Raw genomic sequence first — 27342 nt, forward strand, 5'->3', positions numbered from 1 at the left:
TGGGTGACAAGTGAGCTGGAGAATCTAGTCAGGTGGAAGAAGGCAGCATACATGAGGTTTAGGAAGCAAGGATCAGATGGGTCTATTGAGGAATATAGGGTAGCAAGAAAGGAGCTTAAGAAGGGGCTGAGAAGAGCAAGAAGGGGGCATGAAAAGGCCTTGGCAAGTAGGGTAAAGGAAAACCCCAAGGCATTCTTCAATTATGTGAAGAACAAAAAGATGACAGGAGTGAAGGTAGGACCGATTAGAGATAAAAGATGTGCCTGGAGGCTATGGAAGTGAACGAGGTCCTCAATGAATACTTCTCTTCGGTATTCACCACTGAGAGGGAACTTGATGACGGTGAGGACAATATGAGTGAGGTTGATGTTCTGGAGCATGTTGATATTAAGGGAGAGGAGGTGTTGGAGTTGTTAAAATACATTAGGACGGATAAGTCCCCGGGGCCTGATGGAATATTCCCCAGGCTGCTCCACAAGGCAAGGGAAGAGATTGCTGAATCTCTGGCTAGGATCTTTATGTCCTCGTTGTCCACAGGAATGGTACCGGAGGATTGGAGGGAGGCGAATGTTGTCCCCTTGTTCAAAAAAAGTGGTAAGGATAGTCCAGGTAGTTATAGACCAGTGAGCCTGACGTCTGTAGTGGGAAAGCTGTTGGAAAAGATTCTTAGAGATAGGATCTATGGGCATTTAGAGAATCATGGTCTGATCAGGGACAGTCAGCATGGCTTTGTGAAGGGCAGATCGTGCCTAACAAACCTGATAGAGTTCTTTGAGTAGGTGACCAGGCATATAGATGAGGGTAGTTCAGTGGATGTGATCTACATGGATTTTAGTAAGGCATTTGACAAGGAACCACATGGTAGGCTAATTCAGAAAGTCAGAAGGCATGGGATCCAGGGAAGTTTGGCCAGGTGGATTCAAAATTGACTTGCCTGCAGAAAGCAAAGGGTCATGGTGGAGGGAGTACATTCAGATTGGAGGGTTGTGACTAGTGGTGTCCCACAAGGATCGATTCTGGGACCCCTACTTTTCATGATTTTTATTAACGACCTGGATGTGGGGGTGGAAGTGTGGGTTGGCAAGTTTGCAGATGACACAAAAGTTGATGGTGTTGTGGATAGTGTTGAGGATTGTCGAAGATTGTAGAGAGACATTGATAGGATGCAGGAGTGGACTGAGAAGTGGCAGATGGAGTTCAACCCAGAGAAGTGTGAGATGGTACACTTTGGAAGGACAAACTCCAAGGCAGAGTACAAAGTAAATGGCAGGATACTTGGTAGTGTGGAGGAGCAGAGGGATCTGGGGGTACATGTCCACAGATCCCTGAAAGTTGCCTCACAGGTAGTTAGGGTAGTTAAGAAAGCTTATGGAGTGTTAGCTTTCATAAGTTGAGGGATAGAGTTTAAGATGCAGCTCTATAAAACTTTGGTTAGGCCACACTTGGAGTACTGTGTCCATTTCTGGTCGCCTCAGTATAGGAAGGATGTGGAAGCATTGGAAAGGGTACAGAGGAGATTTACCAGGACACTGCCTGGTTTAGAGAGTATGGATTATGATCAGAGATTAAGGGAGCTAGGACTTTACTCTTTGGAGAGAAGGAGGATGAGAGGAGACATGATAGAGGTGTACAAGATATTAAGAGGAATAGACAGAGTGGATAGCCTGCGTCTCATCCCCAGGGCACCACTGCTCAGTAGAAGAGGACATGGCTTTAAGGTAAGGGGAGGGAAGTTCAAAGGAGATATTAGAGGAAGGTTTTTCACTCAGAGAGTGGTTGGTGCGTGGAATGCACTGCCTGAGTCAGTGGTGGAGGCAGATACACTAGTGAAGTTTAAGAGACTATGAGACAGGTATATGGAGGAATTTAAGGTGGGGGTTATATGGGAGGCAGGGTTTAAGGGTCAGCACAACATTGTGGGCCGAAGGGCCTGTAATGTGCTGTACTATTTTATGTTCTATATGTTCTATCTGTCTATCGGCCTGCCTTTTTGATGCAATGTCTATCCTTCGATGCTAATATCTCAACTATGTTCTTCATTCAGCCATGACTCAGATGTCCACAACATCATTCCTGCCAAACTCTTAACTGCAGTTCAAAATCTGTATATAACATGCATTCAGATATAACACTTTCAGTCCTGTATTCAACACCCTTTTTGATTTTGGCCCCTTATTACACTTTAACTCATCCCACTGATTACAATTTTGTTCTATCATCTGCCTGTCCTTCCTCACAGTCTCACTACACTGTATCTGGTTGTAGATCAACTGCCCCATCCTCACCTCTATCACTCTGGTTCCCAGCACCATCTATCACCTCCTCATTTTGTCATATGACCAAAGCTCCAGTTCCTCAACATGAGGAGCTGCAAGTCAATGCACTTCATGCAGATGTAGTTATCAGGGAAACTGGAGGTCTCCCAGATTTCCTACATCTCACACAAGGAACATAACACTACATCCAGATCTGTTCTCAACACATCAGCTAACAGAGGGAGAAAAAAAAACTTTCTTACTTAGTTACTTGGAATGTCTGCCGGTGCTTGCCCAACCTTTGAGGCAAAGCTGGACCTCTCTAACACTGGCCCACTCACACAATGGCTGCACCAACAATAGGCACTCTGCTTATACCTCCTTTTTTTTAAGCAGAGCAGAGACAGCTGAAGTTTCTAGGAGTAGTTCAGAAGGTTCTCAATAGATATGTCCCATAAAAGAAGAATTTCTCAAATGCCAGGGGTAGGCAACTATGGCTGACAATGGCAGTTCAGGACTGCATAAAAGCCAAGGGAAAGGGCATATAGGGTAGCAAAAATGAATGGGGAAGCTTTTAAAATCTAACAAAGGGCAATGACAAGATAGAGCAGTGGATGTAGTGCATATGAATTTCAGTAAGGCATTTGATAAGGCATGCAAGGCTCATTCAGAAAGTAAGGAGGCATGGGATCCAAGGACATCTTGCTTTGTGGATTCAGAATTGGCTTGTCCATAGAAGGACAAGGGTGACTGCAGATGGTTCGTATTCTGCAGAGAGGTCAGTGGCCAGTGGTGTTCTGCAGGGATCTGTCCTGGGACCCCTCCTCTTTGTGATAGCGATAGGATGCAGAACTGGGCTGAGAAGTGGCAGATGGAGTTCAACCCAGATAAGTGTGAAGTGGTTCATTTTGGTAGGTCAAATTTGAAAACAGAATTTATTAATGGCAGTGTGGAGGATCAGAGAGATCTTGGTTGGAAAATAGTGCTGGTGAGGTAGTAATGGGGGACAAAGAAATGGCAGATGGATTTGGAGTATAGTCAACAGTTTTGGGCCCCTTATCTCAGAAAGGATGTTTTATCATGGAGAGCGTGTAGAGGAGATTCATGAGCATGATTCTGGGAATGAAGGGGTTAACATATGAGGAGTGTTTGGCAGTTTTGGGCCTGTACTCACTGGAATTTAGAAGAATGTGTAGGGATATCATTGAAACCTACCAAATGTTCAAAAGGATTAGATCGGGTGGATGTGGAGAGGGTATTTCCTAGGGTGGGGGTATCCAGAACTAGAGGGCACCGCCTCAAAATTGAGGGGCAACCTTTTAGAACAGAGGTAAGGAAGGAATTTTTTTAGCCAGTGAGTAGTGAATCTGTGGAATGCTCTCCCACAGATTGTGGTGGAGTCCAAATCTGTGGGTATATTTAAGATGGAAGTTGATAGTTTCCTGATTAGTCAGGACATCAAATGATATGGTGAGAAGGCAGGTGAATGGGGTGGTGTGGGATCTGGGAACAGCCATGATGAAATGGCAGAGCAGACTCACTGGGCTACATCACTACACTTGGCAGGGCATTCCACATACTCAATACTCTCTGTAAAAAAACATACCTCTGACATACCCCCTACACTTTCCTCAATTACCTTAAAATGTGCCCTTTCTTAGGGCATGCTACTCCGATGTTTTGAGAATACTTTCCTCAAATTACCTTGGAAATATGTCCTGTCTGAGAAAAAGGATATTGACTGTCCACTCTATCTCTGCCTCCTGTCATCTTATGTGCCTCTATCAATTTACCTCTAATTCTCCTTTACTCCAAAGAGAAAAGCCTTAGCTTGCTTAGCCTATCCTCATAAGACATGCTTTCTAATCCAGGCAGCATCCCGAACTGAACACAAACTCCAGGGAATTAACTCTGACCTTCCTCCCTATACTTTGCTGTCTTACTGGGCAAATAAGGTGAACCAAGATGTAACTCTGCAAAGAGACCAAGCTCCAGGGGCTGGTTCCCTGCCCGCACAGGTATCTGGTTTCCACCTAGTCCCAACAGAATTCAATAAAGAGGAAGGAAAATGTGCTCGGTCAGGATGAGTGCAGATATGTTCTAGGTGGAGCATGTTTCCTTGAAGTGCTCAACACTAACTCGTCATTCCACTTAGAATTAAAATTGGTCACATCTGTCAAGATACAGTGAAAGGCTTGTCTTGCATATTGTTCATACAGGTCAACTCATTAAACAGTTCATTGAGGTGAAACAATAACAATGCAGAATAAAATGTAACTACAGAGAAATTGCAGTGCAGGTAAACAATAAGCTTCAAGATCATAATGATCAAAATGTTTAGGATAACACTTTACAGCACCAATGACCTGGGTTCAATTCCCACTGCTGTCTGTAAAGAAATTTTCAGCTTTCTATTGTTGGATTGAAATCAGCTCAATTGTCATAAGGTGGGCGTTGAGAACGAACCCAAATGCAAGACACAGACACTGAAGTGCTAGGGACAGGACTAGGTGTGTCAAGGAAGCAAGGGAATTAGGGAAGAGACGATGCTGGACAAGACACAGGCCCTGGGATAGGACTAGACTGGGAAAGTGGGACCTGGACAAGGAACTTGGAACTAGGAATTTGGAACCTGGATCCTGGACAAGGACTCCAAGCCAGGGACTGGACAGGAACCCAGAACCTAGGTCTTGACTCAGACTTGGACTCCGGATCTAGGCGAGGACAAGACGTGGCAAGGCAACAGGACTGGATGTGGGGGCAGGATGCAGGACTCCTGGGCTGGATGAGGACATGAAGCTCAGACTTGGACTTGGGAGACAGGAACGTGGTATGCAGAGCCTCAGTCGAGGGAGAACAGGAACACAGAACACAGAGCCTGGACACCTCCTCAGTTACAGGACGTAGGGCCGGGACTCATATACAGAAAGCAGAACACGACAAGACAGTTCCCAGTGCTAGGTAGCGGCAAAGGGCCAGACCTACCTAGTGAAGGCGTAAACACAAAGAGACAGTTCTAAACAATGAAAGACAGTTCCTTATCTGGACACAGCAAGGCTCCAGCAGTAGAACTTGACAGCAAAAGTAGGCGAGAGGCAGCAGTCATGGCACCAGGCAACGGGCAGCAGAAAGAAGGGGAAGGGAAGGGAACAGTCCAGCCTCAGGGTAACAGCAAAGACAGCATGTCTTACCCAAAGGAGGCAAGGACAGGGAAGGACAGATCCAACTGCAGGGTAACAGCAAAGACAGCCTGACATACCCCACAATGGCAAGGACAGGATACTGACAAGACAAACTAACAACCACACTTGAACCCAGGACCACTTATATTCCAGCTCCAATAAGAGAATCAGGTGCCTTAATCAGCCCAACTGAAACAACGGACAGCCAGAAGACCTGGAGTCCATTGTCCACAGACTGGACCGTGAACCGGAAAGTGGACTTGATAGCAAGAGGTCATTTGTTGGTGGCATAGCGCAAAGTTTAAATTGAGCTCAGCAGCATTCAGCTTTCTTTCAGAAGGCTGAAATCAGCGCAAGGACAATAGACCATAAGACTATAAGACATAGGAGCAGAACTATGCCATTCAGCCCATTGAGTCTGCTCTGCCGTTCCATCATGGCTGATCCCAAATCCCACTCAACCCCATACACCTGCCTTCTCACCATATCCTTTGATGCCCTGACTGATCAGGAAACTATCAATTTCCACCTTAAGTATACCCACGGACTTAGACTCCACCATAGTTTGTGGCAGAGCATTCCACAGATTCACTCTGGCTAAGAAAATCCCTCCTTACTTCTTTTCTAAAAGGTCACCCTCAATTTTACGGCTGTGCCTTCTGGTTCTGGATACCCCCACCAGAGAAAACATCCTCTCCACATACACCTTATCTAGTCCTTTCAACATTCGGTAGGTTTCAATGAGATCCCCATGCATTCTTCTAAATTCTAGTGAGTGCAGGCCCAAAGCTGCCAAACGGTCCTCATATGTTAACCCCTTCATTCATGGAATCATTCTCGTGAACCTCCTCTGGATTCTCTCCAATGACAACTCATCCTTTCTGGGCCCAAAACTGTTGGCAATACTCCAAATGTGGCCTGACTAGTGTCTTTTAAAGGCTCAGCATTATCTCCTTGCTTTTATGTTCTATTCCCCTTGAAGTAAATGCCAACATTGCATTTGCCTTCTTTACCACAGACTCAACCTAAAAATTAACCTTCTGGGACTCTTGCACGAGGACTCCTAATTCCCTCTGCACCTCTGATGTTTGAATCTTTTCCCCATTTAGATAATAGTCCACATTATTGTTCCTTTTATAAAATGCATTATCATACATTTCCCAACACTGTATTCCATCTGCCACTTTTTTGCTCATTCTTCCAATTTGTCCAAGTCCTGCTGCAATCGCATTGCTTCCTCAGCACTACCTACCCCTCCACCTATCTTTCTATCATCCACAAACTTTGTCACAAGCCATCAATTCCATTATCCAAATCATTGACAAACAATGTGAAAAGAGGTGGTTCCAATGCAGATTCCTGAGGAACACCACTAGTCACTGGCAGCCAACCAGTAAAGGCCCCTTTTATTCCCACTTGCTGCCTCCTGCCTATCAGCCATGCCTCCATCCATGCCAGTATCTTTCCTCTAATGCTATAGTATTTTATCTTGTTAAGCAGCCTCATGAGTGGCATCTTTTCAAATGCCTTCTGAAAGTCCAAGTATATGACATCCATTGCCTCTCTTTTGTCCACCCTGCTTGTTACTTCCTCAAAGAATTCTAACAGATTTGTTAGGCAAGATATTTCTTCACAGAAACATGCTGATTTTTACTTATTTTATCATTAGTCTCCAAGTACCCCAAAACCTCATCCTTAATAATAGAATATAATACTAACTCAACCACTGAAGTTAGACTAACTGGCCTACAGTTTCCTTCCCTTTGCCTCCCTCCCTTCTTACAGAGTGGAATGGCATATACAATCTTCCAGTACTGTGGTACCATGCTAGAATTAAGAGATTTTTGAAAACAGCAACAACCCTTGCACTCAACATAAGACGAAAAAGTTGATTGTGAACTTTAGGAAGGGTAAGACAAAGGAACACATACTAATCCTCATAGAGGGATTACAAATGGAGAGAGTGAGCAGTTTCAAGTTCCTGGGTGTCAAGATCTCTGAGGATCTAACATGGTCCCAACATATCGATATAAAGAAGGCAAGACAGCGGCTATACTTCATTAGGAGTTTGAAGAGTTTTGGTATGTCAACGACAACACTCAAAAACTTCTATAAGTGTACCATGGAGAGCATTCTGACAGGCTGCAGCATTGTCTGGTATGGAGGGGTGGGGGGGGGGGGGCTACTCCACAGACCAAAAGAAGCTGCAGAGGGTTGTAAATTTAGTCGGCTCCATCTTGGGTACTAGCCTACAGAGTACCCAGGATACCTTCAAGGAGCAGTGTCTCAGAAAGGCAGCATCCATTATTAAGGACCTCCAGCACCCAGGGCATGCCCTTTTTTCACTATTTCTATCAGGTAGCAGTTACAGAAGACTAAAGACACGCACTCACAGATTCAGAAACAGCTTCTTTCCCTCTGCCATTCAATTCCCAACTGAACATTGAACTGGTGAACACTATCTCACTTTCTTAACATATATTATTTCTGTAAGAGCAATTATGAGGCTATCAGGCAGGAAATTGAAACTTAAATTGGGAACAGATGTTCTCAGGGAAAAGTACGGAAGAAGTGTGGCAAATGTTCAGGGGATATTTGTGTGAAATTCGTATAGGTACGTTCCAATGAGACAGGGAAGTTATGGTAGGGTACAGGAACCGTGGTGTACAAAGGCTGCAATAAATCTAGTCAAGAAGGAAAGAAAAGCTTACAAAAGGTTCAGAGAGCTAGGTAATGTTAGAGATCTGGAAGATTATAAGGTTAACAGGAAGGAGCTTAAGAATGAAATTAGGAGAGCCAGAAGGGGCAGGTGATGTTAGAGATCTGGAAGATTATAAGGTTAGCAGGAAGGAGCTTAAGCAGGAAAGAGCTTAAGAATGAAATTAGGAGAGCCAGAAGTGGCCATGAAAAGGCCTTGGCGGACAGGATTACGGAAAACCTCAAAGCATTCTACAAGTATGTGAAGAGCAGGAGGATAAGACGTGAAAGAATAGGACCTATCAAGTGTGACAGTGGGAAAGTGTGCATGGAACCAGAGGAGACAGTAGAGGTACTTAATGAATACTTTGCTTCAGTATTCACTATGGAAAGGGATCTTGATGACAGTAGTGATGACTTGCAGCTGACTGATAAGCTTGAGCATGTAGATATTAAGAAAGAGGATGTGCTGGAGCTTTTGGAAAGCATCAAGTTGGATAAATCGCGGGGACCGGATGAGATGTACCCCAGGCTATTGTGGGAGGTGAGGGTAGAGATTGCTGATCCTCTGGCAATGATCTTTGCATCATCAATGATGAAAGAAGAGGTTCCGGAGGATTGGAGGGTTGCGAATGTTGTTCTTTTATTCAAGAAAGGGAGTAGAGATAGCCCAGGAAATTAGAGGCCAGTGAGTCTTACTTCAGTGGTTGGCAAGTTGATGGAGAAGATTTTGAGAGGCAGGATTTATGAACATTTGGAGAGGTATAATATGATTAGGAATAGTCAGCATGGCTTTGTCAAGGGCAGGTCAAGGCTAGCGAGCCTGATTGAATTTTTTGAGGATGTGACTAAACACATTGATGAAGGAAGAGCAGTAGATGTAGTGTATATGGATTTCAGCAAGGCATTTGATAATGTAGCCCATCAAAGGCTTATTGAGAAAGTAAGGAGGCATGGGATCCAGGGGGACGTTGCTTTGTAGATCCAGAACTGGCTTGCCCACAGAAGGCAAAGAGTGGTTGTAGACGGGTCATATTCTGCATGGAGGTTGGTCACCAGTGGAGTGCCTCAGGGATCTGTTCTGGGACCCTTACTCTTCGTGATTTTTATGAATGGCCTGGATGAGGATGTGGAGGGATGGGTTAGTAAGTTTGCTGATGACACTAAGGTTGGGGGTCTTGTGGATAGTGTGGAGGGCTGTCAGAGGTTACAGCGGGACATTGATAGGATGCAAAACTGGGCTGAGAAGTGGCAAAAAGAGTTCAACCCAGATAAGTGTGAAGTGGTTTATTTTGGTAGGTCAAATATGATGGTAAGACTCTTGACAGTGTGGAGGATCAGAGGAATCTTGGGGTACGAGTCAATAGGACGCTCAAAGCAGCTGCACAGGTTGACTCTGTGGTTAAGAAGGCATACGGTGTATTGGTCTTCATCAATCATGGAATTGAATTTAGGAGTCGAGAGGTAATGTTGCAGCTATATAGGACCCTGGTCAGACCCCACTTGGAGTACTGTGCTCAGTTCTGGTCGCCTCACTACAGGAAGGATCTGGAAGCCATAGAAAGGACGCAGAGGAGATTTACAAGGATGTTGCACCTTTCTGAAACACCTCTCCTTGAAGATGTCCTGGGCACTTTGTAGGTTAGTACCCAAGATGGAGCCAACTGAATTTACAACTTTTGTCAGTCCTGTGCAGTAGTGCCCCCCCCCCCATACCAGACAGTGATGCAGCCTGTCAGAATGCTCTCTGTCAGATGTTATAGATGCGATAGGAGGTGAGGACCTCGATACAACAGCTATCACTAAAGAGGTAGTGCTGAAAAAACTTGTGGGTCTGAAGATAGACAAATCCCCTGGCCCTGATGGAGTGCATCCCAGGGTATTAAAAGAAATGGCAGTAGTAGAGGCTTTAGTGACGATTTACCAAAATTCTCTGGACTCGCGGTAGGTCTTGGTAGATTGGAAGAGAGCGAATGTAACACCACTGTTCAAAAAATGATGTAGACAAAAGGCAGGTAATTATAGGCCAGTTAGTTTAACACCTGTAGTTGGGAAAATGCTTGAAGCTATCATTAAAGAAGAAATAGTGAGGCATCTGAAAAGAAGTGGATTCATCAGGTAGACACAGCATGGATTCAGCAAAGGCAGGTCATGTTTGACAAAGTTACTGGAGTTCTTTGAGGATATAACAGGCACAGTGGATAGAGGAGAACAGATGGACATTATTTACTTGGATTTCCAGAAGGCGTTTGATAAGGTGCCATTTAAAAGACTTATCCATGAGATAAGAATGCATAGAGTTAATAGACTTACATCTTTCACATACATGAGGAGTAAAAATTTTTGTTACATCTCCATCTAAATGTGCAATGTGCAATTTATAGTCATTTATAATAATATTATGTTCAACAGGATAGTCAATATAACATAGAAATACAGTTGCATCAGCATGAATTAAGCAGTCTGATAGCCTTTTTGGAAGAAGCTGTTCCAGAGGCTGTTGGTCCTGGCTTTTATGCTACGGTACCATTACCCGGATGGTAGTAGTTGGAACAGTTTGTGGTTGGGGTCACTCGGGTCCCCAATGATCCTTCTTACACACCTGTCTTTGTAAATGTCCTGAATAGTGGGAAGTTCACATCTACAGATGTGCTGGGCTGTCCACACCGCTCTCTGCAGAATCCTGCAATTGAGGGAAGTACAGTTCTCATACCAGGCAGGCAGTCAAGATGCTCTCAATTGTGACCCTGTGGAAAGTTCTTAGGATTTGGGGACCCATACAAAACCTCTTCAACCATCTGAGGTGCTGCCAGTATGTACAAACCACGTGAGATCCTCGGTGATGCTTATGCTAAGGAACTTAAAACTTTTCACCTTCTCAACCCCAGATCCATTGATGTAAATAGGAGTTAGCCTGTCTCCATTCCTCCTGTAGTCCACAACCAGCTCCTTTGTTTTTGCGACATAGAGGGAGAGGTTGTTTTCTTGACACCACTATGTCAAGGTGATGACTTCTTCTCTGTAGGCTGCCTCATTATTATTTGAGATTAGGCCAATCAGTGTAGTGTTGTCAGCAAATTTAATTAGCAGATTGGAGCTGTGGGTGGCGACATGGTCATGGGTACACAGAGAGTAAAGGAGGGAGCTTAGGACACAGCCCTGAGGAGCTCCTGTGTTGAGGGTCAGAGGGGCAGACATGAGGGAACCCACTCTTACCACCTGCCAGCGATCTGACAGGAAGTCCAGGATCCGGTTACACAAGGCAGGGTGAGGACCGAGGTCTCTGAGCCTGAGTCTGGAGAGAATTATGGTGTTAAATGCTGAACTGTAGTCGAAAAACAACATTTTCACATAAGCATCCTTCTTCTTCAGGTAAGTAAGGACGGTGTGTAGAGCTGTGACTATTGTGTCATCTGTCGATCAGTTGTGGTGGTAGGTGAATTGTAGGGGTCCAGTGTGGCTGGTAGCATGCTGCAGATGCTTACTATTGAGGTGAGTGTGACAGGATGCCAGTCGTTCAGACATTACCTTGGTCTTTTTATGTACTGGAACAATGGTGGATGTTTTGAAACAAGAGGTCACTCTACACTAGGAGAGGGAGAGATTAAAAATGTCTGTAAACACACCTGCCAGTTGTGCCGCACACATCCTGAGTACCCGCCCTGGGATGCCGTCTGGACCCGGAGCCTTGCGACTGTCCACTTGTAGGAAACATCTGCATACTTCAGCCTCAGAGATGACCAAGGTAGAGGTCACTTCGGTGGCTCTCCTCGGGGGCTCAGTGTTGGCAACATCAAATCGAGCTTAAAAAAGATTTAGCTCATCTGGGAGAGAGGCAGTGATGTCGGCAGCACCATTGCACTTAGCTTTGAAGTTTGCGATGGTGTGAAGACCTTGTCATAAGCTGCATGTGTTGTTGGTGGAAAGCGGAGTCTGAATCTTGTCCCTGTATTGTTGTTTCGCTGCCTTGATGACTTTACACAGATGGTAGTTACATTTCTTGAGTTCTGCTGATTACCAACAATATAAGCTCTGTGTCACGCGGTAAGTGCTGCTCGCATGGAACTGTTGATCCAGGGTTTCTGATTTGGAGAGACCCTGACAGATTTTTGGGGGACAACATCCTCAATGCACTTCCAGATGAAGCTCGTGACCCCATCAGTGAACTCGGAGACATCCTTATCACGAAAGACATTCCAGTTGACATTATCAAAGCAGTCCTGTAGCACAGAGACCGATTGGTCAGACCAACAGTGGATGGTTTTAACTATGGTCGCCTGTACATGAGCAGAAGCAAGATGGAGGAGTGATCCGACTTCCCAATTAGGGGGTGAAGGAGCGCTTTGTAAGCATGGTGGAAGGGAGAGTAGCAGTGGTTGAGAATTCTATCTCCTCCTGTGCTCACCTGGATGTGTTGGCAAAACTTTGCATTAGGGTTGCTCAATTAAAGTCTCTGGACTTCAGACAATGAAGGCAGCCTCCGGGAGTGCAGTCACCAGGGTGTTGATGGTCTCATACCACTCCTTGAGAGCTATGCCAGTATCAGCTTGCAGCAGAATAGATACAGCTGAGATGATAACAGCCGTGAACTCCCTGGGCAGCCAGAAAGGTCTACACATCAGCACAAGCTACTCCAGATTGGAGGAACAAAAGGATTTGAGGGCATACATATTCTGGGGATCATACCAAGCATTGGTGACCATGAAGCATATCCCACCAACTTTACTCTTCCCGGAGAGGTTTTTCGACCTGTCTGCCCGGAACAGGGAGAACCCAGAGGGCTCGATGGCATGATCCGGTATCTCCTCCATCAGCCAGATCTCCACGAAACACAAAGAGTTACATTCGTTTCCTGCTGGTAGGAGATTCTGTCTCTCAGTTTGCACAGCTTATTGTCCAGGGACCGAACGTTAGCCAGGAGTATGTTAGGGAGCAGTTAATTAATAGAAAGCAGAGAGTTGGAATACATGGGTGTTACTCTGGTTGGCAATCAATAGGTAACAGTGTGCCACAGGGGTCGGTGCTGGGTCCACAACTGTTCATGATATACATTAATAATCTGGAAGAGGAGACCGAGTGTAGTGTATCTAAGTTTGCTGATTATACTAAATTGAGTGAAAAAGCAAATTGTGCAGAAGATATGGAGAGTCTGCAGAGAGATATAGATAGGTTAAGTGATGGGCAAGAGTCTGGCAGATGGAGTACAATGTTGGTAAATGTGAGGTCAACCAATTTGGAAGGAAAAATGAAAGAACATATTTAAATGGTAAAAATGTATCATGCTGCTGTGCAGAGGGACTTGGGAGTGCTTGTGCATGAATCACAAAAGGTTGGTTTGAAGGTGCAGGCTTGAAGGTTTGAAGGCTATCAAAAAGGCAAATGGAATGTTGGCCTTCATTGCTACAGGAATTGAATTTAAGAGCAGGGAGGTTATGCTGCAACTGTACAGGGTACCGGTTAGGCCACATCTGGAATACCATGTGCACTTCTGGTCTCCTTACTTGAGGAAGGATATACTGGCTTTGGAGGCAGTGCAGAGGAGGTTTACCAGGTTGATCCCAGAGATTAGGGCATTAGACTATCAGGACAGATTGAGTTGCCTGGGACTGTACTCACTGGAATTCAGTCATCCCTGCTCTGGTTTCCTTTCATGACCCAGGATGGTGGGTTAGTGTGTAAACTGGCCTCTTGAGCTCACAGTACCTGTCAATCAGCTTATCTAAGAGGTTCTGCTCAATGTTCATCAGTTATCAATTTTTATTGATACACGGCTTTATTACAGCTTAAGGTATCAGAGTTCAGAATTCAATTTCTTTAGCCAGAGGGTGATGTATCTAAGGAACTCTTTGCCACAAGCAGCTGTGGAGCCAAGTCTTTATGTGTATTTAAACTAGAGGTTGATAGTTTCTTGATTGATCAGGGCATGAAGGGTTATGGGGAGAAGGCAGGAGATTGGGTCTGAGGAAAATTGGATCTGCTACGATGAAATGGTGGAGCAGACTCAATGGCCTAATTTTGCTTCTATATCTTACGGTTTTCTGATACCTACAGGGTCAAGGACAACTTCTATCCCACTGTTATCATACTATTCAATGGATCTTTGGCCCAATAAGATAGACTCTTGGCCTCACAATCAACCTCATCATGATCTTGCACTTTATTGGTTACCTCTACTGCACTTTTCTCTGCACCTGCTATACGTTATTTTATTTTTTTACTTTAGAGATCTAGCATAGAACAAGTCCTTCCAGCCCTTTGAGTTGTGCTCCCCAGCAACACCTGATTAACCCTGGGGCAATTTATAATGACCTATTAACCTACTAACTGGACTGTGGGAGGAACCAGAGCACCCAAAGGAAACCCTCACATTCCACAGGAAGTGTGAACAGACTCTTTGCATATGACATACATCTGAATTAAGCTCCGAACTCCGACACCTCGAGCTGGCACCTAGAGAATCCTGGTCTGATCAGGGACAGTCAGCATGGCTTTGTGAAGGGCAGATCGTGCCTAACAAGCCTGATAGAGATCTTTGAGGAGGTGACCAGGCATATAGATGAGAGTAGTGCAGTGGATGTGATCTACATGGATTTTAGTAAGGCATTTGACAAGGAACCACATGGTAGGCTAATTCAGAAAGTCAGAAGGCATGGGATCCAGGGAAGTTTGGCCAGGTGGATTCAGAATTGGCTTGCCTGCAGAAAGCAAAGGGTCGTGGTGGAGGGAGTACATTCAGATTGGAGGGTTGTGACTAGTGGTGTCCCACAAGGATCGATTCTGGGACCCCTACTTTTCATGATTTTTATTAACGACCTGAATGTGAGGGTGGAAGTGTGGGTTGGCAAGGTTGCAGACGACACAAAAGTTGATGGTGTTGTGGATAGTGTTGAGGATTGTCGAAGATTGTAGAGAGACATTGATAGGATGCAGGAGTGGACTGAGAAGTGGCAGATGGAGTTCAACCCAGAGAAGTGTGAGATGGTACACTTTGGAAGGACAAACTCCAAGGCAGAGTACAAACTAAATGGCAGGGATACTTGGTAGTGTGGAGGAGCAGAGGGATCTGGGGGTACATGTCCATAGATCCTTGAAAGTTGCCTCACAGGTAGATAGGGTATTTAAGAAAGCTTATGGAGTGTTAGCTTTCATAAGTCGAGGGATAGCGTTTAAGAGCCTCGGGGTAATGATGCAACTCTATAAAACTCTGGTTAGGCCACACTTGGAGAACTGTGTCCAGTTCTGGTCGCCTCACTATAGGAAGGATGTGGAAGCATTGGAAAGGGTACAGAGGAGATTTACCAGGATGCTGCCTGGTTTAGAGAGTATGCATTATGATCATATGCATCAATGATTTGGATGAAGGCATTGAGAATAATATCAGCAAGTTTGCTGATGATACTAAGCTGGGTGGCAGTGTGACATGTGATGAGGATGTTAGGAGAATTCAGGGTGACTTGGATAGGCTGAGTGAGTGGGCAGATACTTGACAGATGACGTTTAATGTGAATAAGTGTGAGATTACCACTTTGGGAGTAAGAACAGGAAGGCAGATTATTATCTGAACGGTGTACAGTTAGGTAAGGGAGAAATACAAAGAGATCTAGGAGTCTTTGTTCATCAGTCACTGAAGGTGAATAAGCAAGTGCAGCAGGCAGTGAAGAAGGCTAATGGAATGTTGGCCTTTATTACAAAGGGAATTGAGTACAAGAGCAAGGAAATCCTCTAGCATTTGTACAGGGCCCTGGTGAGACCACACCTGGAGTATTGTGTACAGTTTTGGTCTCCAGGGTTAAGGAAGGACATCCTGGCTATAGAGGAAGTGCAGCGTAGATTCACGAGGTTAATTCCTGGGATGTCTGGACTGTCTTACGCAGAGAGGTTAGAGAGACTGGGCTTGTACACGCTGGAATTAAGGAGATTGAGAGAGGATCTGTTTGCAACATATAAGATTATTAAGGGATTGGACAAGATAGAGGCAGGAAATATGTTCCAGATGCTGGGAGAGTCCAGTACCAGAGGGCATGGTTTGAGAATAAGGGGTAGGTCATTTAGGACAGAGTTAAGGAAAAACTTCTTCTCCCAGAGAGTTGTGGGGGTCTGGAATGCACTGCCTCGGAAGGCAGTGGAGACCAATTCTCTGGATGCTTTCAAGAAGGAGCTAGATAGGTATCTTATGGATAGGGGAATCAAGGGATATGGGGACAAGGCAGGAACCGGGTATTGATAGTAGATGATCAGCCATGATCTCAAAATGGCGGTGCAGGCTCGAAGGGCCGAATGGTCTACTTCTGCACCTATTGTCTATCGTCTATCAGAGATTAAGGGAGCTAGGGCTTTACTCTTTGGAGAAAAAGAGGATAAGAGGAGACATGATAGAGGTCTACAAGATATTAAGAGGAATAGATAGAGTGGACAGCCAGCACCTCTTCCCCAGGGCACCACTGCTCAGTACAAGAGGACATGGCTTTAAGGTAAGGGGGGGGGGAGTTCAAGGGGGATATTAGACGAAGGTTTTTTACTCAGAGAGTGGTGGAGGCTGATACACTAGTGAAATTTAAGAGACTACTAGACAGGTATATGGAGGAATTTAAGGTGAGGGGTTATATGGGAGGCAGGGTTTAAGGGTCAGCACAACATTGTGAGCCAAAGGGCCTGTACTGTGCTGTACTATTCTATGTTCTATGTTCCAGATTTCCTCGAGTTTCAGGTCATAATCTGGTAAATTTCTTTTGAGTGTAAGATGAGAAAGGGGAAATTGATCTTGGTCTAAAACACTAACTGTTTATTTCTCTCCATAGATGCTGGCTGATCTGCTGAGTTCCTCCAGCATTTTGTGTGTGTTGCTCAAAACTCAATGGCCATTTTATTAGGTACAGGAGTTATGTTTGTGGTCTTCTGTTGCTGTAGCCCATCCATTTCAAGGTTCAACATGTTGTGCAGTCAGTGATGCTCTTCTGCCCACCACTTTTATACCATATGGTTATTTGAGTTACTCCCACTTTCCTGTCAGCTTAAGACAATAAGACCATAACACCTCAGAGCAGAACTAGGCCATTCAGCCCATTGAGTCTGCTCCACCATTCCATCATGGCTGATCCCGGATTCCAATCAACCCCATACTCCTGTCTTCGTGCCATGTCCTTTGGTGCCCCGACCAATCAGGAAACTATCAACATCCGCCTTAACTCTATGCATGGACTCAACCACATATTCCTGAGAAGACATATGATTTGCTGATTGAGTAGAAAAGACAGCGACTCGCTGCAGTTTGGAGCTTGTCAATCAGCATTTGGGATTGTTTGACAAGAACAAATTAAATTAAAGCAGGGGTAAGTGGAGCAACCATCATTGGAGTGGTCAGAGTTAGAGTGGGGTTTTTGAGGCTTCAGCTCTTCAAGGTTTCAATCAGAGAAGGTGAAAAAGCTGAAGACAGAGCTTTCTTCACCCACAATTTATGATCTTTCCTTCTTTATAGTTGCTCAGTTAGGAACAGTAGAGATGCCAGGCAGGATAGTGGAATGCTCCTCTTGTGGGATGTGGGAAGGCAGGGAGACCTGGCAACTACACCTATGAGAAATGCATCCAGTTGCAGTTTCTAACATGCCACATGGAGTTGCAGCTGGAACTGGATGAACTCTGGATCATTCCGGAGGCTCAGGAGTTAATAGAGAGGACATACAGAGAGGTAGCTACGTCCAAGGTCCAGGACACAGGAAGTTGGGTATCCAGAAGGGGGAAAGGTGGTAGGCAGCAAGTGCAGAGTGCCCCTGTGGCCATTCCCCTCAATAACACCACTTTAGATATTCTGGGGGGGTGGGGGATGATCGAGCAAAGAAAAGTCACAGCAGTCAGCTCTCTGGCACTGAGTCTGGCTCTGTGACTCAGAAGGGAAGGGGTAGAAGAGGTGAGCTGTATTGACAGGGGAATCATTAGTTAAGGAAACAAAAAAGTGGTTTTGTGGGTGAGAACGAGATTCCCAGATGGTACATTGCCTTCCAGATGCCAAGGTCTGGGATATCTCAGATCGAGCCCTCAGCATTCTTAAGTGGGAGGGTGAACAGCCAAAGGTTGTGGTCCATGTAGTACCAATGACAGGGGTAGGAGAGGAATGAGGTTCTGCAAAGTGAGTTCAGGCAGTTAGGTGCCAAGTTAAAGGGCGGGACCTCTAGGGTTGTGATCTCAGGATTGCTACCAATGTCATGTGTAGTAAGGCCAGAAATAGGACGATTATACAGCTTAACACGTGGATAAGGAGTTGATGTAGGAGGAATGGCATAAGATTTGTGGATCAATGGGCTCTCTTCCAAGGAAGGTGGGACATGTACAGAGGAGATAGTTTGCACCTGAACTGGTGGGGACAAATATCCAGTGGGAAAATTTGCTAGTGCCTTGGACCCTGCAGGAGGCAAGTAGCAGAGATGTTTAAAGAAAGGCTCTAAAAATAAACCAGGAAATTATAGGCCGGTGAGCCTGACATCAACGGTGGGAAAGTTATTGGAAAGTATTCTTAGGGACTGAATATATAAGTATTTGGATTGACTTGGACTGATTAAGGATGGCTTAATGCGTGGTAGGTTATGTCTAACCAATTTTATTGAGTTCTTTGAGGAAATTGCCAGTAAGGTAGATGAAGGCAAGGCAGTGGATGTTGTCTACATTGACTTCAGCAAGGTATTTGACAAGGTTCCACATGGGAGGTTAGTCAAGAGGGATCAGTTGTTTGGCATTCAACATGAGGTAGTAAATTGGATTAAACATTGGCTTTGTGGGAGAAGCCAGAGAGTGGTAGTAGATGGTTGCCTCTCTGACTTGAGGACTGTAATGAGTAGAGTGCTACAGGGATCGGTGCTGGATCCGTTGTTATTTGTCATCTATAATCAGTGATCTGGATGATAATGTGGAAAACTGGATCAACAAATTTGCAGATTATACCAAGATTGGGGGTGTAGTAGTCTGCGAGGAAGACTATCATAACTTGCAGTGAGATCTGCTAGCAGGAATTTAATATAGACAAGTGTCAGGTGTTGCACTTCAGTAGGACCAACCAGGGTAAGCTATGCAGTGATTGGTGGGCCACTGAGGAGTGTGGTAAGCAAAGAGATCTGGGAATGCAGGGCCATAATTCACTGAAAGTGGTATCATAGGCTGATAGGTGACATTGGTGAAGCAAATTTTGGAGTATTGTGTGCAGTTTTGGTCACCTACCTACAGGAAATGTAGGTAGATAAGATTGAAGGAGTACAGAAAAAATTTACAAAGATGTTGCTGGAACTGGAGGAACTGAGTTATATGGAAAGACTGAATAGGACCCTATTCCCTGGAATGTAGAAGATTAAGAAGAGATTTGATAGAGGTATACAAAATTATGAGGGATATAGACAAGGTAAATGCAAGCAGTAATTGCAATGTGAATGTGGAACAAGCTGCCAGCACAAATGTACATGCAGGTTTGATTTCAATGTTTATGAGATGTTTGGATGGTAGGGATATGGAGGGCTATGGCCCGGTTCAGCTCAATGGGAGTAGGCAGTTTAAATGACTTGGCATGGGCAAGATGGGCCAAAGATCCTGTTTCTGTGTTGTACTGTTCTCTGACTCCGTGACTATGTTAAGGGTTATGGGCTGACTGCAGGTAGGTGGGACAAGGTGAGAGTAAGCACTCGGCACGAACTAGAAGGGCCGAGATGGCCTGTTTCCATGCTGTAATTGTTATATGGTTATATAGTTCTTCCAGCCGTCGGAATCAGGTTTAATATCACTGGCGTACGTCGTGAAATGTGTTGTTTTGTGGCAGCAGTACATTGCAATATATAATAATAAAAACTATGAAATGCAATAAATATGTATAAAATTAACTTTAATAAACACAGGTGCATAAAGAGGAAAAGATGACTGAGGTAGTGTTCATAGATTTATTGAGTATTCAGAAATCTGATTTCGGAGGGGAAGAAACTGTTTCTAAATGCTGAGTGTGTGTCTTCAGGCTCCTGTACCTCCTCCCTGATGGTAGTAATAAGAAGAGGGCATGTCCTGAGTATTGGGGTCCTTAATGATGGATGTCTCCTTTTTGAGGTACTGTACCACCTTTTGAAGGTGTTCTAGATGCTGGGGACGCTAGTGCCCATGATGGAACTGGCCGAGTTTACAATTTTCTGCAGTTTTTTCCGATTCTGTACAGTGGCCCCTTCATAGCAGATGATGATGCAACCAGTTAGGATGCTCTCCACTGGTCATCTGCAGAAATTGCGAACATCTCTGGTGATATATCAATGTTCCTTAAACTCCTAATGAAATATAGCCGCTGTTGTGTCTTCTTTATAATTGCATTAATATATTGGGCCCATGATAGATCCTCAGAGATGTTGGCATCCAGGAACTTGAAACTGCTCACCCTTTGCACTACGCAAGTCCTTGCCATCCAGAAGTCTACAGTCAATCCCTTGGACTTACTGACATTGTGTGCCCCTCTCCACCTTCCAGAACCCTTACTCTGTTCCCCCTTTTCAATTTTCCTCCTACTGCACACCAAGGCAAGACTCTTAATAGTGTTGATGAGTAGAGGGATTTTGAGATCCATAGCTCCTTGGAAATGGCTGCTCATGTTGATACGGTTAAGAAGGCATTTGGCTTGCTTGCCTTTATTTTTCGAGGAAGTTATGATGCAGATTTTTAAAACTCTAGTTAGGCTGCATCTGGGGTACTGCATACAGTTCTTGTCACCCTATTATAGGAAGGATGTTAAGGCTTTAGGGAGGGTTCGGAAGAGGTTTACCAGGATGCTGCCTGGATTAGAGGGCTTGTGCTCTCATGAGAGATTGGACAAACTTCAGTTGTTTTCTCTGGAGCAGCGGAGCTGAGGGGGGATCTGATAGAGGTTGATAAGGTTATGAGAGGCATAGATAGAGGCACAGACAGTATCATTTTTTTCCCAGGTTGAAATGTCTAATACCAGAGGGCATACATTTAAGATGAGAGGGATTAATTTCAAAGGAGATGTGAGGGGCAAGTTTATTTTTTATAAACGCAGAGTGATGGGTTCTTGGAATGCTCTGACTTGGGTGGTGGTAGAGGCAGATACATTAGGGAATGTCTCTTCAATCCTATACAGTTGCACTTATCAACTCATTGAAAACCACTCCCCCATGGGAGGTGGGGATTTGCAGACCTTCCCACTAGCTTCTCTTTAGCTGATGTTGTAGGGTTTAAATCTAACATGCAGTAACTGTGCATCTCTTTTCTAGTCTCAGGTCACCGTGGACCAGGTAGACGAGGGTGCAGTGGAGACAGTAAACAGCAGGGGTGTGTTGCAGTAAAGAGGGCCCAGGCACAAATGTTAGATACATATTTGCTATGTTGAGTGCTTAGTTTAGATGTGCATCTGGAACCAAGTTTAACTTGAAGTGTTTACAAATGTTTATTGTCTGTTTTGTTTGTAAATAAATAGTTAACCTACTTACTGGTTGTGAGTGCCTTCTGTCCCCAGTCACCAAACCTGTGAACCTGATTTCCCACAAGCAGGGATGTGGGTGGAAATGCAGGGGATAACAGAGAAGGAGCTGAGGGGAATAACAAGAAACTTTGGGTAATGATTCAGCATGCTAAACTGGTATTCAATTCTCCAAGAACCTACACTCAGTAGCCATTTAATGGTTACATCCATACACCATCTAATCACATGCTGGCATTTCAAAGCAGATGTGGTGAAGGTCTTCAGTTACTGTTTACACCAAACATCACAACGGGGAAGAAATGTCACCTCAGTGATTTTGACCATGGGAATGATTGATGTTGCCAGACAGGGTGGTTAGTGTGGCTGAGAAACTGCAGATCACCCAGGATTTTCAATCTCCAATGATCTCCAGTGAGTGCCAGTTTTATTGATGAAAATACCTTGTTAATGAGAGAGGTCAGAGGAGAACAGCCAGACTGGTTCAAGCTGACAGGAAGGTGACAGTAACTCAAATAACTATGTGTTACAACAGTGGCATGCAAAACACACTTCACGTCGAATCTTTAAAGTACATTTTGAAGGTTCAAGGTACATCTATTATCAAAGTATGTATACTCTATACAACGTTGAGATTCATCTCCTTACAGGCAGCCACAGAACAAAGGAACCCAAATGAACCCATTAAAAAAGACCGTCAAACACCCAAAGTGCAAAAAAAAATCATGTAACCTATAAAAAAAATAAGCAAATAGCATTCAGGACTAAAGTTCATGAAACACAAAAAATACTGGAGAAACTCAGAGGGTCATGCAGCACCTATGGAAAAAAGAACAGTCGGTCTTCTGGGCCGAGACCCTTCGGCAGGACAAAGCAAATGTGAGAAGTAGATTTAAAAGGTGGAGAGGGGAGAGTGAAACACAAATGATAGGTGAAACCGGGAGGGGGAGGGATGAAGTAAAGAGCTGAGAAGTTAATTGGTGAAAGAGATACAGGGCTGGAGAAGGGAGAATCTGATAGGCGAGGACAGAAGGCCATGGAAGGAAGAAAAGGGGGAGGAGCACCAGAGGGAGGCTATGGGCAGGCAAGGAGATAAGGTGAGAGAGGGAAAAGGGGATGAGGATAGGTGAAGGAGAGGGCAGGTGGGGGGGCATTACCAGAAGTTTGAGAAATTGAGGCTACCCAAATGTAATATAAGGTGTTGCTCCTTCAACCTGAGTGTGGCCTCATTGCAACAGTAGAGGAGGCCGTGGATAGACATATTGGAATGGGAATGGGAAGTGAAATTAAAATGGGTGGCTACTGAGAGATCCCTCTTGTTCTAGCGGACAGAGTGTAGGTGCTCGGTGAAAAGTTCATGAAAGTGAGTTCACAGCCACGAACCCAGTCATCACTACAGCAGGTGCAGGAGCCCGTCAGTTTGAGGCCACCAACTCAGTTCAGTGCAGAGATGAGCAAATCTTGCTGAACTCCCGGTCTCCACACCCTGATATTTTCAATCTGGCCTGAGTGTATATCCTGCATTGTTTCCCTGAAGAAACGTCTTCTATTGCAATGAAGGTACAGTAGGTTACAGGGTTCACATAACATCATGGGGCAAAGGGCCTGTACTGTGCTCTAGTGTTCTATGTTCACACAAGTTTACAAATAACTGTATCCTAGAGAAATTCCTGCTACTGTAATAAGCATTCTTTCTTCTTTAAGTATATTTGATGGACAGATTTTGCAAGTAACCATATCTTGTATTCCAGTACTCCCGATTCGGTCTCCTCTCCATTAGTGAGACCCGACATAAATTGGTTGAGTGCCTCTGTTCCATCCACCAACAGTGGAAGTTCCCAGTGGCCAACCATTTAAACTCTTATCCCCAGTCCCGTTCCAAGATGTCGGTCCATGGCCCCCTCTTTTGCAATAATGCAGCAACTCTTGGTGGGGTGGAGCAAAATATTCCCTCTAGGTAGCCTCCAGCCTTATAGAATGAACATTGATTTCTCCTTCTGGTCATTTCCTCTTTCCCGTCCCCTCTTCATCTATTCCTCACTCTGGCCCCTTACCTCCTCATCACCTGCCTATCACCTCCCCCGGTGCACCTCCTTTCCCCCACGGTACACTCTCCTCTCCTATCAGATCTTTGTTCTCCAGCGGTTTACCTTTCCCACCAATCTGGCTTCACCTTCTAGCTTGTCCTCCTTCCCCTCCCCCTTTTTTATTCTGTCATCTTCCCCCATCTTTCCCTTTCTGAGGAACGTTGTCTTGGTTATGTCATAAGGGGACAGGAGGTTGGACCCAAGTGCAGGACACAGGCACTGAAGTACTAGGGGCAGGACGGGAACAACTAAACGATGGACAAGATGTGGTGACCATGGTGTGCATGAGGGACGTGACGTTCAAGGTGATTCTGGGGTTCCGGGAGAGTCTTAGAGTTCAGGCAAGGCAGGATCCCAAAGTTCACACAGGGTCTAGGAGTTCACTGGGTGGGCCGCATAACTGCTAGGCAGGGCCCAGATATCCCAGGCAGGAACACGGGGGCCTGAGCAGCGCGCGGGGCAGCTGGGTAGACTGCGGGGCACAACCCGTCAACAGCGAGAGATAGGTAGGGGCAGAGACCTCTGAGCGGGCTGCATGACTCCTAGGAAGGGCCTGGAACTCTGAGGCAGGAACACGGGGGCCTGAGCAGGAGGCGGGGCACAACCCGTCGGCAGCGAGGGACGGAAAGGGGCAGAGTACCCGCCGGTAAACGACAGTCCAGCCAGGCTTGCATGACAGAGGTAAGGGAAATAGGTCCAGGGTGACTGGCAGACTTACTCGAAGAACTCGTCTTTAAAGAGGGCAACCAGAGGAACAGGACAACCCCCAAATCCACTCAGTCCCAGAGCCCCTATATACACCGCCAGCTGATGGGCATCAGGTGCGCGTCCTTTGAGCCCCAACAAGCCACGATGATCCACAGGTGTGATTAATTAGGCTCAAGGGTGAAAGGAGGGACGTCTACAAGACCCGGAGTCTGGTGTCCGCGGACCGGATCAAGACCCAGAATGCAGGCTCTGGACCGGACCATAACAGTTTATCTGTACACACGGGTATAACTGAGTGACCATAAGTCTGTATACACGGGGGTGACTGAGTGACCATAAATCTGTACACATGGGTATAACAGAGTGACCATAAATCTGTATACACGGGTATAACTAAGTGACCATAAATCTGTACACATGGATGTGACTGAGTGAACATAAATCTGTATACAAGGGTATAACAGAGTGACCATAAGTCTGTACACACGGGTGTGACTGAGTGACCATAAATCTGTACACACGGGTATAACTAAGTGACCATAAATCTGTACACACGGGTGTGACTGAGTGACCAAAAATCTGTACACACGGGTATAACTGAGTGACCATAAATCTATACACACGGGTGTGACAGTGTTCATAAATCTGTATACACGGGTTTAACTGAGTAACCGTAAATCTGTACACATGGGTGTGACTGAGTGACCATAAATCTCTACACATGGGTATAACTGAGTGACCATAAATCTGTACACACGGGTGTGACTGAGTAACCATAAATCAGTACACACGGGTGTGACTCAGTGACCATAAATCTGCATACACGGGTAAAACTGAGTGACCATAAATCTGTACACACGGGTAAAACTGAGTGACCATAAATCTGTACACACGGGTGTGACTGAGTGACCATAAATCTGTATACACGGGTGTGACTGAGTGACCATAAATCTGTACACACGGGTATAACTGAGTGACCATAAGTCTGTACACACGGGTATAACTGAGTCAGCATAAATCTGTACAGACGGGTGTGACTGAGTGACCATAAATCTGTACACACGGGTGTGACTGAGTGACCATAAATCTGTATACACGGGTGTGACAGAGAGACCATAAGTCTGTACACACGAGTACAACTGAGTGACCATAAATCCGTACACACGGGTGTGACTGAGTGACCCTAAATCTGTATACACGGGTGTGACTGAGTGAGCATAAATCTGTACACACGGGTGTGACTGAGTGACCATAAGTCTGTACACACGGGTATAACTGAGTGAACATAAATCTGTACACACTGGTGTGACTGAGTGACCATAAATCTGTACACACGGGTGTGACTGAGTGACCATAAATCTGTACACACGGGTATACTGAGTGACCATAAATCTGTACACACGGGTGTGACTGAGTGACCATAAATCTGTACACACGGGTATAACTGAGTGAACATAAATCTGTACACACGGGTGTGACTGAGTGACCATAAGTCTGTACACACGGGTCTGACTGAGTGACCATAAATCTGTACACACGGGTATAACTGAGTGACCATAAATCTGTACACACGGGTATAACTGAGTGACCATAAATCTGTACACATGGGTGTGACTGAGTGACCATAAATCTGTACACACGGGTATAACTGAGTGAACATAAATCTGTACACACAGGTGTGACTGAGTGACCATAAATCTGTACACACGGGTGTGACTGAATGACCATAAGTCTATACACACGGGTATAACTGAGTGACCATAAATCTGTACACACGGGTGGACTGAGTGACCATAAATCTGTACACACGGGTATAACTGAGTGACTATAAATCTGTACACACGGGTATAACTGAGTGACCATAAATCTGTACACACGGGTGTGACTGAGTGACCATAAGTCTGTACACACTGGTGTGACTGAGTGACCATAAATCTGTACACACGGGTGTGACTGAGTGACCATAAGTCTGTACACACGGGGATGACACAGTAACCATAAATCTGTACACACGGGTATAACTGAGTGACCATAAATCTGTACACACGGGTATAACTGAGTGACCATAAATCTGTACACACGGGTGTGACTGAGTGACCATAAGTCTGTACACACGGGTGTGACTGAGTGACCATAAATCTGTACACACGGGTGTGACTGAGTGACCATAAGTCTGTACACACGGGGATGACACAGTAACCATAAATCTGTACACACGGGTATAACTGAGTGACCATAAATCTGTATACACGGGTGTGACTGAGTGACCATAAGTCTGTACACACGGGGATGACTCAGTAACCATAAATCTGTACACACGGGTGTGACTGAATGACCATAAATCTGTACACACGGCTGTGACTGAGTGACCATAAATCTGTACACACGGATATAACTGAGTGACCATAAATCTGTACACACGGCTGTGACTGAGTAACCATAAATATGTATACACGGGTGTGACTGAGTGACCATAAATCTGTACACACGGGTGTGACTGAGTGACCATAAATCTGTACACACGGGTGTGACTGAGTGAACATAAGTCTGTACACACGGGTATAACTGAGTGACCATAAATCTGTATACACGGGTGTGACTGAGTGACCATAAGTCTGTACACACGGGTATAACTGAGTGACCATAAATCTGTACACACAGGTGTGACTGAGTGACCATAAACCTGTACACACGGGTATAACTGAGTGACTATAAATCTGTACACACGGGTATAACGGAGTGACCATAAATCTGTACACACGGGTGTGACTGAGTGACCATAAGTCTGTACACACAGGGATGATTCAGTAACCATAAATCTGTACCTACAGACATAACTCAGTGACCATAAATCTGTACACACGGGTATAACTGAGTGACCATAAATCTGTACAAATGGGTGTGACTGAGTGACCATAAATCTGTACACACGGGCATAACTGAGTGACCATAAATCTGTATACATG

Source organism: Hemitrygon akajei, chromosome 27 (assembly GCF_048418815.1).
Source record: "Hemitrygon akajei chromosome 27, sHemAka1.3, whole genome shotgun sequence".
Classification (NCBI taxonomy): Eukaryota; Metazoa; Chordata; class Chondrichthyes; order Myliobatiformes; family Dasyatidae; genus Hemitrygon; species Hemitrygon akajei.